The sequence below is a fragment of the Hippoglossus stenolepis genome, chromosome 15 (assembly GCF_022539355.2).
Source record: "Hippoglossus stenolepis isolate QCI-W04-F060 chromosome 15, HSTE1.2, whole genome shotgun sequence".
Lineage (NCBI taxonomy): Eukaryota > Metazoa > Chordata > Actinopteri > Pleuronectiformes > Pleuronectidae > Hippoglossus > Hippoglossus stenolepis.
The window spans coordinates 19,685,897-19,704,874 of record NC_061497.1 but is presented as its reverse complement, the minus strand read 5'-3'; positions in this window follow the sequence as shown (position 1 = coordinate 19,704,874).

Genomic DNA, 18,978 nt, shown 5'->3' with positions numbered 1-18,978 from the left:
TTGTAACCTTGTTCGGATACTGTAAGTACTAAAGAAATAATAAGAATAATAAGAATAGCAATAATAATAACAATAATAATAACAATAACCACAATCATAATCATAATAATCATAATATTTTGTCATATTATAATTATTATTTTATTAAATGGTGCCTCTTGGGACCTCAATGATTACAGCTGTGTCAGAGCTATGTGATTTGCGCAGGGCAGCGTTCATTCTTTAGCCTCGACAGCAGCTGGTCAGTCAATCTTAAAGATTGTCAACCACCCCCCCCCCGTCACTGAACCAGTAGCAAAGGAAAGGTCACATGCAGTGACAATCAATACACTGCTCTATGTTTGCCTTGTTCTACCTCAGTGTGTCGGACTAATCAGCTGGATGCCTGGATTGGAAGAGACGGATGTAAAGAACATGGCTTGACTAACACGTATACATGTAGAACATATTAGTCACTGTTTGTCCTCCTAAGGGATTACAAAGAGGGTTAGTTTCATTATTATCCATGATTCCTTTGCAGTTGCCATCAGAAGCTGTTTTCAGACCTGACCTCTGTAGGGACAATTGGCTGTGGACTTTCTCCAGAGGTTTCCTATCACACATACACAACACAGCAAGAAAAACACGTCAGACGCCTTCACAACAACACAGAAATCTCAGGTGAGTGAACGTGTCACTTCCGTCCTCTGTCTGCTGCTCCACCTCTGGCCTGACTAATGCGGAGGATTTAGTTGCTGTTGTGAACGTGTACGTGCAGTAAACCTCCCACGGTGTTGTGCATGTGTGAAAAGAAAACTGCAGGAAAACTCTGTAGCCAGTTCTCTGAATTTTACCCGGAGGTCAAGTCTAAAAAACGGTTTCAGACATTTGCGTTCATGACCCCTCTGAAGAATCTCAGGAGGCTCTTTAGAGTTCAGTGCAAGTCTAAAATCAACTAGACTATCAAGACCGACAAATTCTTCGAAAAAATTCCTCTGTCCGCTGGTCTCCACTGCCTTTTCCCTGGTATCAATTTCCCCTGAGAAAGGTTTTATTGTCTCTGAGGGTGTATTAGCGGCAACGTGTGTCTTAAGTGGGTTCACACTAATTGCATTTGGTCGGGGCGTGCTCCTAAACACACACACACACACAGACCCAAGCACCCAAATTGACCGAGTGAGGCATCTCTGGTCACATCAGAAGCTCTCCACTCTCAGTCTAACATTACAGGAACCACAGAGCCGGATCGGTGCTTCTGTTTATCCAACCCGGCGAACAGTACGCCAGCAGGTTGTGGAGTGACGAGGCCCAACCCAGGCTTCTGCTCTTCATAAAGAGCTCATTTCTTTTACAACCTGCAGGTCACCATGTCTGGTTTTCACCGGTCTATTAATAGACGTTTTTCATTTCAGTTGGTATTAGCACGGATTCTGCAGCGTTCACGGGCACCAGGTTTCTGAGCACAGCCTCGGGATGGAAAACTATATGTGCAAAGAAGTCGGTATGGGCCGTATATCCAGAAATGTAGTTTCCTGTGACATCCATTCTAAGAACACAGGATATAGTAACAAAATGGCTGCTTCTGTATTAAAGAATTACTTGATTTCTATTTTTATTTTCCACAGTCTGGAAACCTCTTGTCACTGACCCTTCGAATGTTATTGTTTTGTTTTAATTTGTCTGAATTAGTAAATCCCTCAATGTTCAACATTGGACTCAAATGATGCCGGACTGATCTGGACCCAGTTTTAATGAAAGCAGTCATTTGAGACGGATTGTATTTTGTCTGTCGGACCTCTGTCATGAACCTAAACACGAGAGAGGAAGTCTCTTTCCATTCGGTGCAGCAGTAGATGATGGTTGATGGGTTGTGTTTGGGGGTTTGGGGGATGGAGGGGATATTATTATCTTCATCAAGGAGGTTATGTTTGTACCCCTGTCCATTGATTTGTTTGTCTACAGGATTACACAAAAACAACTGAACAGATTTGTGCGGATTCGAATAATTTTTTTATCACTTGTCTACATTGAAAGCATTTTTCTGCATTTGGGTTTCTTTTTGCAGGGGAAAATGCAGATAATTTAATGGGGGGGGGGGGATTTAGGCTTATTAAGGGTGTGGATATCTATAACTGTTTACAATTTAGTGCGGATCAGAATAAAAATCAGGAACCATGGACTTTAAATGTGGTTTCATAAGGGGACCGTTGGACCTTGGAGGAGGAATGAGCTCTATTAAGTGCCATTTGTTTTTTGGGTAGTTTGTATGTTTGTGTGCAAGATTGAACCAAAACAACTGAACAGATTTCCTCAGAAATTGGTGGAAGGATGTGGTTTGAATCAAGCAAGAACCCATTAAATTTTAGTGAGGATCAAGGATTTTCTTTTAACCTTTAACAGTGCGTGATCGGGCATTTTCATTCTTGAATCCTGATGAGAATGTAGAAGGCTGATGTCTAAGAGTGTGAGTATGTGCTCTTGTGAGTGGCCCTTCTAGTTGTGACCTTATTCTCAAACAATGACAGATTTCTCTGAGGGACATCTTGCTGTTGCTGCACTGTCCTTGACATTTCTTTGTTCTAAGTGGGACAGACACCTCCTGGAGTGTGTGAAGCCTTGAAGCAGACGCATGTGCAGAAACAGAAACTCCTCCGACCAGCAGGGAACGTCTCAGGACGCAGATCCTATCCCAAGGGGCTGTTTTGCCCTTATCTTCTGTTCAGAGGCCTCGTCCTCTCTACCAGCTGCCGGGACTTGTTTGTGTCTACTGGAACACTGCTAACATCTGTCCCCTGTCTGCCGCTGATTGATGTCAGTCATGTGAATAATATTGGCAATATCACAAACACACAAGAACACGAACATGTGGGTTTACAGTACAGGGAAAACATGTGCCCGTGAAGACATCTGCCGACAACCAGACGTGTGCACATGATGGCTTTAATGGCTCTTACACCCCGGTCCAAGCTCCTATTTTGGAATATTTGAAATAGCTTCATCCTGATTTGAGCCAGGAAATCTGTGGATCTGTATTTGTATGTACTTTAATGAAGAGAAATACGTCTTTGTTCTGTCATCACGCGGATTACAAACAGGACGAATTCAGACAAAGTACTGTTGTTGAATACTTTAATATAAGCCTGGTGAAATGAAAAGCTGCTGTGGTTGCTGTTGTGGGAATGTCTTACAGTATATATTTCCCAATTTTCTTTTTAACCCATAAACAAAAGCCAAAGTCGTGGATTTTCTACTTATTTCACTTGCTGTAAGTGAACCCGTCGCACACTATTGCCACAGCTGTGTGCTCTTTCCTGACATTCAGAGAGTTCATGGTGAACTTCATAAATGATGTTGATAATGATCTGATGTGTGCAGCGTAACGTGAGACGTGCATCCAAAGGCAGGATCATTGAAAAATGATGTATTAATGTACATTAAGTAATGATGCTGTTAAAAAAACCAAACCTTGTTGTTTTAGATACAAACTTACTAACATGGAGATGTTGAAGTGAAAAACTATATTTTTAATGAAATGACACTGCTACACGTCCTGTACACAGTAAAAGTGACTCATTATAAACTATAGTTTTTAGTTGTGAGGCCGTCATGTGTACACAAGTTCCTTTTTTGGAAGAGAAGATAACAGTATGAAAAGTTGTTATTCTGCAAAAAAATATAGAAAACGCCTTCTTTTTAAATGGTGTTTAAATTGTGTCAGCGTTGTTGCCTCAGCCAAGGGGGTTGTGTTTTCACCCCTCTCTGTTTTTGTGGTTAGTTGGTATGAGTTAGTATGATTTGGTAAAAACTACCAGATGGATTACTACAAAACTTGGAGGAGAGATATGCTCAGTGAAGAATTAGGGGGCGCCTAGACCTCCACTTAAATTCAATGAAGCTTCAATAAATTTCACACACAGTCACCGAGCTTACATTTGGCAGCTTGATTGAAACCCAATTCACAAAATGTAATAATTTCAAAACATTCCACACCTCCCCCAACACATGGTTGCTCCCAGTGACATCACTGCTGATGTCATCAAAGGTATAAATACAGGAAGTGTTTGGGTGCTCCCCTGTTTTGTTCCCGCAACACATGTTGTCAAAGGTGAGGACCAAAGAACTAAACCAATGGAAAACTGAAACACTAAACTCAAACTAAATTAAACTGGTCTTAAAATAAACATTATGGTTGAAACAAACAATTGATAAGAAAAGTTAAATTAAATTTATGATGGTTTCTGAAAAGAGGGACGAATGGCGTGTTCTCACCCACTTTGTGCCACTTGGTGTGGGTCCAAATAAAAATCCCGATCCAATGAGTTTAAATGTGGTTTCATAAAGCGACTGTTGTTAAAGTAGTTGCTCTACTGACTGGTACGGCTCAATGTTTAGACTGGCTGCTCAGAAGGAAAATGTTCCTCTGAAACGTCCACATACTCGGGTCGGTTCATTTTGTTGTCACAGGGCTCCCAGTGGATGTACGGTATAGTTTTCAGTTAGTCCACATGAGGCCAAGCTAAAGAGATGCCTGCTGGCGTTTCTCTGACAGGAAACCACCGGACAAATACCAATGTATGTCAGTCTTCCAGCTTTAAGTATGGTCGGAGAGCCGCTTCAACCACTGACACACACACACACATTCCTACATCACCATGGAAGTGGAATTTCCGACTATTTTCATTTTGAAAAAAAACCCCAAAAAGAAATGCATATTTTTACATTACATTATAATTGTGCATGTATTTTTATGTTTTTTAGGGGACCGGTTCCTTCCGTATGCAGCCTGGTAAAAAGTCTCATGAAGTTTAAAAGCCTCGTTTGGGGCTGAGACCCATTTAAACTATACATGTGAGAGAGTCGTTAAGGTCCCTGCTCCAGCCTGCAGAGGCAGTGCTGAGTTTGACCTTTGACACTCATACACCTGCAGGTGCACTCATGGATAAAATCAAATTATATTCATCAGACTTTAGACGTAATTATAGTTTGATTTAAGATGCGACGCAGTGTGGACCCCCAAAATGCCCCCTGCTGGCTCACCAGTCCACTGGTCTGTAATGAGGGGGGCGGGCACTGCTGGATAGGTAGGCTACACACACTCACACACACACACACACACACACACACACACACACACACACACACACACACACACACACACACACACACACACACACACACACACACACACACAGCCTTGTTGCATGTAAGCTTGCATGCAAACACATTTACACTCACACCTTTTCGCAGCCTGCCTCGCTCGTTCCCATAGACTTTAATGTCATATTTGAAGACATAGTATTTCTTCTCTGTCCTTGAAAGAAAAAAAAAAAATGTTCAGGGTTCTTTCGACTTCCCTGCACCTGGTAATGTAAAAACTCTGCCAAGAGGTTTCCTGGCTTTGGGCTGTTACATGCTAACTGCCACACCAGGGGGTGAAACCAGATGCTTTAAGGAGGAATTCAATCCTTTTCTTCCACCAGTGCTCGCTGATATGTAAATGAGGTCTCTGGATAAAACTGAGGGACCACAATCATAAACTAAAGGTTAAACAATCCTCACAAATGCACAGGATCTAACCTTTATTGGGCTAAATGTTATTGTTTGAAACAATGGTTTGGGTTTTCCTTCAATTACACTGAGAGGTTTTGGCCGTAAACTTGGCTGCTGGTCAGTTTTAGACTTAACATGTGTTGCCATTTTAAAAAGTGAACTTATGTGACCCAAATTATCTGGCCGCGGCCTCTATTATCTTACCAGTACCAGATGCAGTTTTTGCGATAAAGCTCTCACGGTGCTGAGTGTGACGTTAAGCAGGGATCCTGGTTGACCGTCACTTGACCTTATTGATTAGTCCTTCATCAGCCCGGCCTGTTTATATGCACTGTTGATTGTTGCTTTAGGTGGACGGGTTACAAGATGCAGATGCCGACGTCATTTCACCAAAACATGCAGCTCAACCGAACATCACTTGTAATCAATAGATCGGTTTGAACTCTAAGAGAAGAGAAGGGCAGTTTAGCTGGGATAGAAAAGCGCTTCATACCATTAAATGTTTCCGTCCTGACTGCTGCACAATGGTTAGATTTCTAAAAAAAGTATTTATAAAATCTGCCAAACTCTACAAAAGAAAGAATAAAACTTTCAGAGCCAGAAACAATAACAATCATGTACAACAAAAAGTCTGATTACAAGCTTGCAGCTTTAAACATATCGTTCTTCTCTGGAATTCGACGGATCATTGCTGTCGAGTTTATCGCCACCTACTGGCCCAGTTTGTTTGTTTGATCGTTTTGTGTTCTTGACTGGACGGAGATATCTTAGATAATGCAGTTTATATCTCTTTTCTTCGACATATATCTCCATCTTCGCTACTTTGCTTTATACTGTGTGCACATGGACGACTTTTACGTGTTTACAAAGGAGGTTTTGTGAATGGACATGACCTTTGAAATTCTCCAGTAAGTCGAGCAGGCAGTTTAGAGTTTGAAACAGTAGTCCAGCTTTGATGAGGTCTGCTACTGCCCTCTGTATTTTAAGAAAAAAACAAGCATGTGCCAAGCAGCCAGCCAGCACATGCACACGCAGCCAACCAGCTCCCAGCACACAACCCAAACACAGATTTTGCAAATTACAGCCTGCACATAGAGCTCTTTAAAAAGCCAACACTTTCTCTGATGCTGTTCAATGGAAAGCAGACCAGCGTGCCTACACACACACACACACACACACATATGGGCCATGCATTTGGGCAGAGTGGCCTGAGGTCCGCTGAGGTCAACAGTGTTGCTCTAGGATGTCCTGTTGATGTCACTACAGGGATGAACACGGTGTTAAAGGTGCGGGGGACACAGCCGGAGAAGCTAAGTGACACTTTGATCGTGTCACACAAACGTTACAGTTCACAGATGTCTCCCGAGTGGAAATCCTTTATTAAGTTAGAGTTTAAGGAAAAAGTTGGAACCTAATGACAAACAAATGAGCAAAGAGGACCGTGTTATTAAATGTCAGATTTCCTTAAGGCTCCTGCGGCTGTTTTGACAAAGATAAGATGGGTCCAATCAGGTCAGATGGAAAAGTTAAATGAGTGAAAGCTAAATGCGTAATCGTTGCCTTGATACCTGGCTTAAAAACTCAGCGGAGCGTTCGCTGAGATAATACGTCCTTGATCCTCGGACAGACAAACCTCGACTCTCTGGCTTCATTAGTCTAATATGTTGGAAACAGAAAAACCAAAACCTTGTGTTTTCTGTGATCATATTTATTTAATTATGTTGTACATATCTGTGATATACGTATATTGAAAGCGCTGCCAATAAAAACAGTCCAGGACGTTAGTTGCAGAGGCTGAGCTTTTCCAGACACCACGAAATGAGGAAATGAAGAACATTAGATGAAGGAGAAATATTAGGAGAGGGTGAGTCCGTCAACATGCAACTGAAACTAGGTTTAAAATACCAAAACATTATTAGGTTTTACAAATATGGAAAAAGGTTTTGATTCATCCTGGCAAGCTAAAGTCTGTTTTATCAATATCTAAGGATGAGAAGCTTCTGGAAGATTTGTCTGCGTTTTGGTTCTGGGCTGCAGAAGTTTCTGAAATCAAATACTAAATCATTTGGGAAATCAAAATGAAAGGGAACAAAATGAGGCCGTAGTCGAGACAGTTTGCAGCTTCTGTTCCACAACAGTGACCGTTCACTGCAAGTGTTTCTCAAAATTCTGGCCACATTTTCCACAAACTGCTTCCTCACCGTGAAGAACGGCTCAATCTCTTCTGGTTAAAGGAAGAAGAATTCATATTCATGCTGTAATGTTCAGAAAACACACAACTTCCCTCACACTGTCCACTGCTGCTGCTCCTCTTTGCAGCCCCTGCCTGAAACATAATGCAAATGTAGGCCATTGTAAAGTCACATGTCATAACGATCATCCGGGAGTATTGGCCCGACTACTCACAAGTTCCTTTTACTGAGGACTTTGGGCTTTGTAACTTTGCAGAACATTTACACACACAAATAAGAAGGGTGCTCAGAGATCGCAAACCTCTGCCAAGGCTAACGCTCTCTCTCAGCATGTTAGAAAATCCTGGAACTGCTTAAAAATGTAATTGCCTCTTCCTTGGGTCATGCCCCACCCTCCACAAAATGTCATGGAAATCGGTTCTGTACTTTTTGCCCAATCCAGCTCACAAACAAATGCTGATGAAAACACACTAAAATCAGCACTGAAGGGAAAAAGCACAAAATGTCTCCTTTAAACACAAACTCCTCATCGTCAACTTGATTCTCTCTGTGATTTTTTTTGTGTACATTTATTGTGAAGAAAATGGGGCCATGGTCGATTGTTTGCAGCTCGTGTGCCACAAGAGTGTTTCTTTAAATTATGACCACATTTTCCACAAACTGCTTCCTTTCACAAAGCGCAGCATTATTCCTTCTTGTTGACAGTTTTCATCTTTGCTTAAGTGAAGAAGATAAACGCACTGGATAAACATTGAGATGTTTTCTGAGGGTCTTGTAAAAATCTTCCCATCTGCCAATGTAAGAAACTGTTGCTGTGGGAGAGCGGAGCCCTCTGACTGACTTGGATCTCAGACTGAACCAGGAGGGGGGGGGGCTTCTAAAATATGAAGTCCTATTGATTTTAATGATGTTAAAATAGTTTCACAAAGCTCTCGAATGTTTTTCTGTTTGAAATGAGTCACGACCGTGTCTTCTTCTCTCAGTGCAGCTTTGGAGACCGAGGAAGGGACGGAGAAAAAGCGAAGAAGTGGTGAACAACAGGAGTTTCCAGAGGGTAAGTGGGGACACGAGGGTTAGGTAACGTAGAAGGGGGTTCAAGCGCAGGGGCCAGACAGCTGACGAGGACGAGAATCTGAAGACGATACTGTCACTTAAATGAAAACCACCTGAAAGTTACTGAAGCAATGGAATCTTCCCTGTAATGTGTGTGGATCACGGTGTCCTCAGGAGGAGGGGGTTACACTTTCTCTCACCAGCAGAAACTACCATACACACACACACACACACACACACTCCACTGTTTTCTTGTTTTTTCGGTACGTGTCTGATAATATCCCTCCGGTTTTCTGGACTCATTATTCACTTGCCCCCCCCTATCAAGTACGATCTGTAATCCCCCACATCTCCCGTTGCACCACAGTTAAAACGAGAACCCTCGGAGAAGCACCACCACATCACAGGATGACAGACCTTCAGCATTAGAGCCACGACTGAACAATGCTGGCACGCTCAGCCGTGTGACAGATGGACAGAATGAAAGAAAGAACAAGAGGAGCCCACAAGCCATCTGAAAGGGGGGGGCTCGTTAGAATAAAAATAAAAATCACAGCGCCCCCCCTCTCCATCTTGTTTGGACCTCGATCATCACACATGGCTGAAGTAAGAGGTAAATCTTCAGGGAAGGCGTCTCGTATCATCTGAGGCCACTGGCATGATAGACAGTGAAATGTTATTGCGTTTTTCTAATCATAAGAACAAGAACTCCTGTCCTCAGTTCTTTTATGGTCACACCTGGAGCTCACTGAGCGCTGCCCTCGCGGTCATTAAAGCAGTTTCAGCGTCGACCTACAGCAGTAGATCAAATGTTGTACAAATGAGTCGACCTGTTAGGCTTCCTCCGACACCTCCAGCTCCACCTGGCACCCATATTTCCCTAGAAGAGAGCTTGTGGTGCGAGCACAATGAGCTCCCGACTATCAAAGCCCTCCATTTTTCAGACTCTTTCCCGTCTTTGTTGTCAGACCCAGCCCAGCTCCCTCTGATGTTCAGGAAATTGAAGTCTGCCGTGGGCTTCCAAGGATGTAGGTCTGATACTTATGAGGCTCAGCTGAAAGTGAAGATTGGAAACCACTCTTGTAAAGTGAACCTGGAGCTGGTTCGCAGTTAGTTCAACTTTGTAGTTTTACAGAACCACTTTGCTTTTTCACGGGCTACAGCCAGCAAAGATTTCCAACACTAGCTCAGACAAGCACATCAACAATGTCGGACTGCGGCGTCTCTTCAAGTGTTGCTCAGGGCTTTGTTTGTCTCCTTGCTGTTTTTTTAATTAAATGGTGGTCCCCAATGTTTTGACTGGTCAGACACTTGCTCCGAATCAGCCCCTGAACTGCCTTGGTGGAAAAGAGTTATTGGTTCCCAGTACCAGTGACTGTAAGGTGTCAGTGGTGCAGCTTCTTTTGTGAAATCCTGTCTGCTTTTACTTAGAGGATCAAAAATCAATACTCCTGTGGTGGGTAGGAGATTGGATTAGGGTTTTGGAAAATGGATTATACTCTTGTACAATAGAAGCTACTACTGTGTTAACAACCTGCTTTAATAGCTGCTAAGAAACACTGCATACACCAGTTGTCAGCTCTGAACTGTAATGGTTTTGCATTTTTGTTTTTTCTTGTGCCAGTAGAGTGCAACACTACATTAATTGTAGTTTTATAGTATCACTCTTTTAGAGTTCAGCAGTGGACTGCATGTAGAGCTTTTCCAGTCTTAACCACCACTTGAAGAGCTTTACACCTCTAGTCAGAGTTTTGGCTTCAGCGTCTTGCCCAAGGACTCCGACGTAAGGAACCGGGAGTCAAACCACCTTCCAATTAGAAGATGACCTGCTCTATACCTCCTGAACCACAGTTGCCTATAATACATACAGGATTATTTTCAGAGTAATTGTCAAACACAATGTTTAATTCAAACGTTAAGAAAAAATAACGGTGAAGGATCCATTTTAATAACCCCAAGAAAACCTTTGCGTGTGAAAGTCCCCTCACACCAGACAGATCTGCTGCAGGCGGCAGAGGTTCCCTCTTGGAATTTAAAACAAAATTGCAAAAGTACTTTATGCACTTAGATTATTAAACAAGACCTCGATAAAAACTTGGGGAATAAAAGCTTCTTGTTTTTTAAGATAATCATAAATTGTGGGTCCACAGTTGCATAGTCTGACTCCACTGTGTGTGTGTGTGTGTGTGTGTGTGTGTGTGTGTGTGTGTGTGTGTGTGTGTGTTTGCTTGATTAAAGTAATAACAACAATCAGCGATCGTCTGAGGCAACAGCTCGAAGATTATTAACGTCCAGCTTTGAGTCCGAGCAAACTGTGAGAAGAATGATTTGAGTGATTGAATGTTGTTTTCAAGTGTCAGAGCCGCACTCAAAGTTAATAAAGCAGAACAGAACTTTGTGTTTGATTTAATAATAAAAAACAGACAGACAGTTTCTTTTGCAAATCCTGGTATTAGATTTGTTTTCTGGAAGAAGATAAGTTAAAAAAAACATCAACCAAACTTTTTCGTGACCTTGAGGGATAAACTTTATCTTACGACGCTTTCAACAACTGGGACGATTCATTTCATGGGTTGTGTGATTCCGTCCGTCAGTAACACAAACGTACTCTTCCTCTCTGATCTGCTCACTTTCAGTAGTTTACCAGCACTCTGGACCTTTTTGTCTCACAGATGAGCTCTGACATCTCATGATATGAAGTCAAAAGGGAAAATGGCAAATCTAATTTATCCACCGTGTAGTAAAATTTCATCGCAACTTAAGATAACATTCCTCGCGAAAGCAGAAAAAGATGTTTGCCTTGTTCCAATTGTTGTTGAAGTGTTCTGCCGAGGACGCGGTTGCATTGTGTTGCTGTGGTGGAGGAACAGCTCAGAGATGATGTGGCAAATATCAAGTGGCGAATACATGTTTGACGTTTCCAGTTCATATCAACGCCGCGTCGTTCCATTCCATTTGCCTGTGTCAGCATGTTTGCATCGTTTATACTTCAGATTCTCTGTGTGTGTGTGTGTTCACCAATCTCTCAGCAGTCTGCCAGTTGATGGGAGTCACATGTAATAAATACACGACACAGGCCGGAGGGATTCTGACAGCTTTCATTTTCTAATTCATTAAAGGAGCTTATTGTTGGGTTGTGCCGACTTCCATGACAGTTTCCACCACAAGCTCTGTAATGACTTCAGCGTTGGGAGGGCTTGTGGGTCTCCAACACATATGCGTGAGTCTGGGTCTAAACGTTTATGGCTATGTCAGCTTGTCATTACACCCAGCTGATTAATAGCCAATGAGGAAGTAGTCATCGGTTAGTCATCCACAAATGGAGGCGATTACGTGTGAGGATGAAATAAAAAGACAAGTTTTTGTTTCGCTTTGCTTTGTTTAAATCTGTCCCCGATAAAAACCAACTTGTTCGCCTTGTGCTTTTCAAACAAACACACACTTCTCCAGTTGCCACCGCTCTCAGACTGTCACGTCTAATCCCAATCTACCTCTGTTTATTATTCCTCACAAGCAACTTCCACGCTCTCCATGGAGACGCGCACCATCCCTGGCAATTTGCTGCCTAATTCATAGTCCCATTGCACCGAAATAGTCCCGTGTGGCGTGATTACAGAGCTTAGAAATCAGTGGTCACTGTGATGTGGACAGCCGGTGGGTATCCTGAGCGGTGCAGCAGATTTTCTGGTCACACACACACACACACACACACACACACACACACACACACACACACACACACACACACACACACACACACACACACACACACACACACACCACACACACACACACCACCTTGCTTTTCCATTTAGCGCTATCTGTGTGTGCAGAGGATGATGGGAAACACAGCGGCCGCTCCGTCCTCATGTCAGCCCCGTTCACTACTGACTCTCTCTGTGGCATGGTCATGATGCTGTGCATAGGTATTACACAATATTGCGTGGAAAGTTTAGTAGCAAAACAGTGGTTGCCTGGAAGAGAGATGAACTCACACAAATCCTAACCATCACCTGATGTGCATTAAAGCTGTTTTCAGACAAGAACTCTCAAAAAGTTGTCCGCAGAATTGGGTCCAGACTTTCTTCAGATGCCTTCACGATCGCAAAGAAATCTTTGCAGGATTCAGGTAAAGGGGGGGTGCAGCAGGCTGAGGCGAGACGTAAGGATCTCTGGTGCGGAGATCACATGTTTTTGTTTGCATATCGACAGCATCGGCTAATCTTCGGACATTCTGCAGAGTTTTTCCTGGGGCCCAGCCTGAGAAACTCCACAGGGAGTCCTGAGGCTCTCAGACATTTGCGTAGACCTCAGCCCCTCCAGAAGATCTCCGGAGTTGTGGAGTGCAAAGCAGCTTAACACACTGCCTCTGCAAGGTACAGTCACAATTGCCTCTGAGGTAATCTCACAGGGAAAAAGCATCAATTAGTTCAAGAATGGAGGGAAAAGACGCTGAGAGTAAAACGAAAAAAAAAAGGGAGAAGTGGTGCAATCTGAGGCCATGTGGGTTGAATAACAAATATCATTAACCTCCAGAAAAGATTTCTCTGACTTTTAAAACCAGAGATCAGGCAAAATGAAGTCATGATGATGTCAGCCTCGGACTAAATGGTGCCTGGCAGCTCGCTGTCCATGTGATGATCACTGTTACTGCTGGGATCAGGGAAATGAAGACTGGTTTAGTCAGTTTCAATGGAAGGGAATAATGAGGGGGGTTTCCCCAAACACACAAAGAAATGAGCAAGACTGGTGTTTTATCACAAAGACAAACACAATGTGAGAGGACTTTTGCAAAACTTTGTGTGTTTGTGTTGTGTGCCAGCACCACAGCTGCAAGCCTCATCCCATTGTGCTCAGGATTCACTGTGCAATGTTATGCTGAACTCTCCACCGCTCATATCCAGTATATCGGTGCATGTTAGCTCGCACTGCAGGGACATAAACAGATAATGAACACACGGAGGTGGAACTAAAACCGCTCTTGTTTTACGACTCAAACGTGATGAAAGCGTTGCCCTGACAGGACGTCAGAGTGATCGTTTCAAGCCGTATTTTACTTTAACTGAACCATGTAACCACGTGTATTATGTTCCAAACTCGTATGGAAGCAGGCGTGCTGGGACACAAATGAAAAATTAGCTGCCAGTCTTGGCCTCCTCGCACATTCATAGTGATCTCACTCATTTACTGTTATTTAAATGAAAAATCATAAAAACAATATGCAGGCGCTGATTTTCTTTCAGTTGATGGTTGTAAAGAAATATTATCGGAGCATTTCTTTTATTTTTTTTACATTTCTATACTGCTAGTTGGAAAGCGCACTACTTTATGCGGTGCCCTGCCTATTCCTAAACCTGTGGAGGTATATGCATGGTAGAATAAAAGAGAAATACGGCTGTAAATTGGAGAATACCTCCCTTGTGGCAGGTAATCACTGGTAGCTCGCATACAGTGGGCTTTGTAACGCCAAAGGCTTCCTTCCAAAAAACACCTCAGCGCAGCGCTGGCTCCGAGTGGCCTACCTGGCCCTCGGAACGTGCAGAAGTGGTGTTTATGATTTCCTCACCAGTCGGGATGGTTTACAGAGAGTATTTAACAAATGTCATACATACCTCCTGACTTTCTCCCGGTCTGTTTCGAATCAAAGCCGCTGGGACGATACAGTTGTCGGTGGAAAAATGCTCACAACTTGGCAGAGGCCCGCGGCGCTCCTTTCTGTGAAGTGAAGCGTAATTGGATAAATATGTCGTACAGAGAGGGTGTTTCGATGGCGGACAAGCCACTGTAAATATTTGGGTCTTGTTGGCTGCCCGGGGACAAGAAAGTTAAATCCCCCGCGGTGGAACTGAAACTGATCATCATACAACGAGCGGCTATTAAAACAAGTTACCTGTTTTCATGTTTTAAACCCTTTACATGTTTATATATATATATATGTATGTAACAGAAAATATGACTAGCTTGAAATTGAGTGTAATGGGTTCGTTTTGGGAAAAGCTGGGAAAAAACCCTCCCACAGCGCATCATCGGCGGCTCCTGTCCGGCTCCAGCTCTTATCAGTGTGGAGTCTAGACTTAACCTTATTTAATATGTTTACTATCTACCCAGGACTGTCTAAATGTGTTTACAAAAATATGTGTGTGTGTGTGTGTCTGCGTGGGAGAGTCGTTCATGGAGCATTTAGTCAAAGGAGACTGTGGATAATGTCGGCTACACGGTGCAGGTCACATGTTGAGGGATGAGCGAGGGTCACATCTCTTCATCGGCAGAGATGTACCTCATGTAGCGGGGGATGAATAACGCCCTGTGTAGTGGTCTGCACGAGTTGAACGTACCAGAGTAGATCTAATAGAGACACTGCACGGTGCAGGGGAGGTTTCAGAACCAAGAAGTAAATCACTCTCAGCTTGTTATTTAGACTTTTGGAACAGTTTATTGTGGCTTTTATTTTGTTCTTCTCCCCTCGTCTCCTCACGCAAACCCCGTTAATGGCTGCAGCACCGGTCCAGTCCAAGACAGATAAAATATTCTTTTAAACTGGCATCCAGTGATCAGGTCTCATGGAAAATTACAAAATGCTTGCACAGAACCTGAGCTGTGGCCTCAACTTCACTTCCCTGTTGCTCCCCATTCTTCTCCAACTCTCTGTATATTTTTGTCATTTTGCCAAACAAGTCCAAACATCCTCATGAACAAATATGAGCTTTGTTGGAGACTTTCCATCCCCTGGCCCTAATCCCCCTGAAAGCTCACACAGCGCTCTCATAATATAAACACACTGTGACCTGTGCTGTGTGTGGCACTGGTTAGGAACCAGAATCGCCGTATCTTGATTATTGTCTTTCTGCAGCCGGCAATTTATAAAAAAAAAACTAAAACAAAACAGAAATCCGAAACTCCTCCAGAAAACAAACAATCAAACAGGGCTGAAGCAGCAACGGGAGAAGACTCGACATAAATCACACTCGTGAAGCGGACGGAGAACCGTCTCCAGCTCCTGCCCTGGCTCCAGCCACAGACAGCTGCAGGAGTAACAAAGACGATTTCTGGAGTTTTTCTTGACCAATTTCCAGACTCAAAGTGGCTTTAAGTTTCCACTCTCTGATTCCAAGAAGATAAGTAGTTTAAGTTTTCAGAACACCGTGTCATAAAACCTCGAATATAATCTATCAACTCCTTCTGTCCTGATGTAAACGTACACCCTCAGTTTCGTAGAAAAAATAACAAGAATGTGCTTAACGGATCGTTTTGTGCTCTGTATGTTAAAACCAGATCCCGCTGAGTTTCGTACATCGTAGAAGGATCTGTTGGGATAAGACAAGCAAACTGCACAAATTCAAATAAGCTGTGCTCATTAATTTCGAAATGTTTGAGGATTTTATGTGTTAGGCTTCGTTCGTTGGGAAGGGGCAGAATTTGTTGCTGCTACTTTTGAGAAAAACACAAAACTTTTTTCTAGAACTTAGCTCATTATAATCCTACAATTTGGATCTGCACCAAATTACACACACTCTATCTATTTTTTTTTATCATCAAGATGCATGAATTATTCTCTGAGAATCCTGCATTGACACCAACGTGGAATGGGTTCTTCCTTGGATCATGCCCCAGGCCTCCACACAATGTAATGGAAATCAGTTCAGCAGTTTTCTCGTTATCCTGCAAACTAACAAACAAACAGACAGAAACTCAACCTCCTTTGCGGAGGTAATTAATGTCAAAGCAAACACATATTTTGCAGCGAAGCCATTCAATCATAGAGCTGCACTATGATCCACTATGACGTGCACACTGGCCGAGGGCAGGTCACGGCAGTTGTGTGATGAGTCTGTGACAACGCACCGAACAATATGGCATCCGTGGCAGGATGTGCTCCTGTTCCGCCAGAGTCAAAAGTCAAAGCCTCCTTATCTTCGCAGGACAACACTCCGGAGCAACAACAAACAGGAAGCAGCTGATCCAGAGGAACACGACTTATCTCCCACCGCGCACTTGACCTCCTCTTCTTCCTCTTCCCCTTAAGACACGTTTCACAGGCCGAGCCAAGGCTAAGACGCCTCGTAACACACGCATCACACACTTATATACATAAACAAAGGAGGAACTGCTGTCATGTAAAGTTGCAGATTTTTATTTGGGGGAGAATGTAAGGGAGTGAGTGTGCGAGTGTGTGTGTGTGTGATTGCGTGTATTTCAGAACATTAAACTTTGGCAAGCAAAGAAAGATCAGATAAGTTAAAAATGTGCAATGCAAAAAAGCAAAACGACACTCCCTCTCCACGCACACACACACATGCAAACACATGCACGCACACACATGCACGCAAGCTCACACAGACTTGTTATTAATCTGCCATTGACTCTAAATATGGACTCTACGGCAATCTGTGTGGCACATTAGTGGCACCGTGTCACACCAGTGCAACACGGCATCACATCTGGCACACAACATCCACTAAATCTGTCCCCGCCTCGGCTGCTTTATGTGCGCGGTGAGTGAGCGAGCGCGGCGTCCAGAGGTGACACTCACTCTTTCCCACGATGCTTTGCAAGGGCAGGGAAGGAAGCAGCCAGGGTGGAATGTTGAATGGCACACACACACACACACTGAGGACACACTGAGGAAACTCCTGTGCCCGTAGTGCAGAAGCCGGCCTGTAGATGGGCTTATACAGGAAGTTCTCAGCTTTGGCTACTTCCTGTTTGCTAGACGCTTGTATTTGAAGCACATTGTGAAGTAGAGAAGCCTTTCAGCAGCTTTTCACCCAGTGTAATGAACCAGTTTACGAGTATTATTCTATAGCTGCTGTAGTTCATGCTCCAGTTTCACAGATTTTGTAGTAATGGGGGCATTTTCTTTTTTTTGCTTTATACACTTCTCAATACGGAAAACATGATCTGCTACAACCACACAACACTGCAGGGTTATTATTCTAATCATACTTGCAAGAGGTTTTATATTTTCATTAGTTGAACGTAAAAAAAACGGCACAAAAGCTGTTTTGCATTTAAAAACTAGAGCAACTTTCTGGCAAAAACTACATTCTTAGCAATCTGTGAAGCTCATGTTTCATTGTCGCCATTGTTTTGTTTGCGTGTCAGTTTGCCAGCAGCTAAATAGTTTTCTCACAGCGTCAACAGTCTCGGTTGTTAGACTGAGGCCATCTTGATTTAGTGCGTCTCTCCCTGCTTGGTGCATTCGCTCTGTGACGGTAAAACATTCGGATGAAAGGGAGGAAGAAGGAGGAGGTGCGGTGTCACGGAGAGATGGATGAGTGAGGAGTGGAGTCATGTGAAAGGCGCACGGAGGAGGAGGAGGAGGAGGATGCAGTCTGCAGGTAGCGTGTTGATGTAATGTGTCGTGCACAGAGAGAGAGATCGGGATGGTGATGAGAGTTGAGGAAGGGGAGGGAACTGAGAGATTTGTAAAAAGATGTCATCATAAACAAAGAGTCCCACGCGAGGGGATGTGCAGTGATAGCAGCCAAAACACCTTTTAGATCATTCGTTATACACGCTGATATTTAAACCACCTGTCACAGCTTCGGAAATGATGCAATGGTGAAAACTCCCTGTGGCAAAATTAAAGCAGGTTTTTGGACCTTAAAATAACAGCTTCACAATCATTTTGATCAACTTATAATGGGGAGAATGGCTTCACTGTCATTGCCACAGCGCAGGGTTGCATTTTAGGTTGCATTTAAAGACCTTCCCATCCCAACCTATCCCAGGATTCATTAAAAAGTTCTAGTCGCGTCCAACTACAGCTCTGATGCTAGGCAACTGCAATAAGGGCGATCAAGGGAATCCTCCGTAGACCAGGCCATCTCATTTCGGTTCTGCCTACGCTGTTGGTCTTTGTGGGCCGGGTGGACCAGTCCCTAAAAGACACAACTTATCTTACTCTGGTGCACAATGCTGGAACGTAATTCCTGCTTTACGGCATAGAACCAGAGCCAGAGCTAGCATCTAGCTGTAAGAGACAACTAGCTCACAAGAAACCACCAAAGAAACCGAAGAGGACATTGTCGGAGGAAACGAAGAAGAGGAGAAGAGAAAGTGACAGAGTGAAGTCGTGTTCACATGACACGATTTTCAAAGCCGGCAGATCGCTGTTGACTCCCTAGTTTAGCACCAGAAGCCGGGTAAACCCATTTTGATAGAAGTTTAGCAAGTTAGCCAAACAATCCCGTCCTATTTCTGT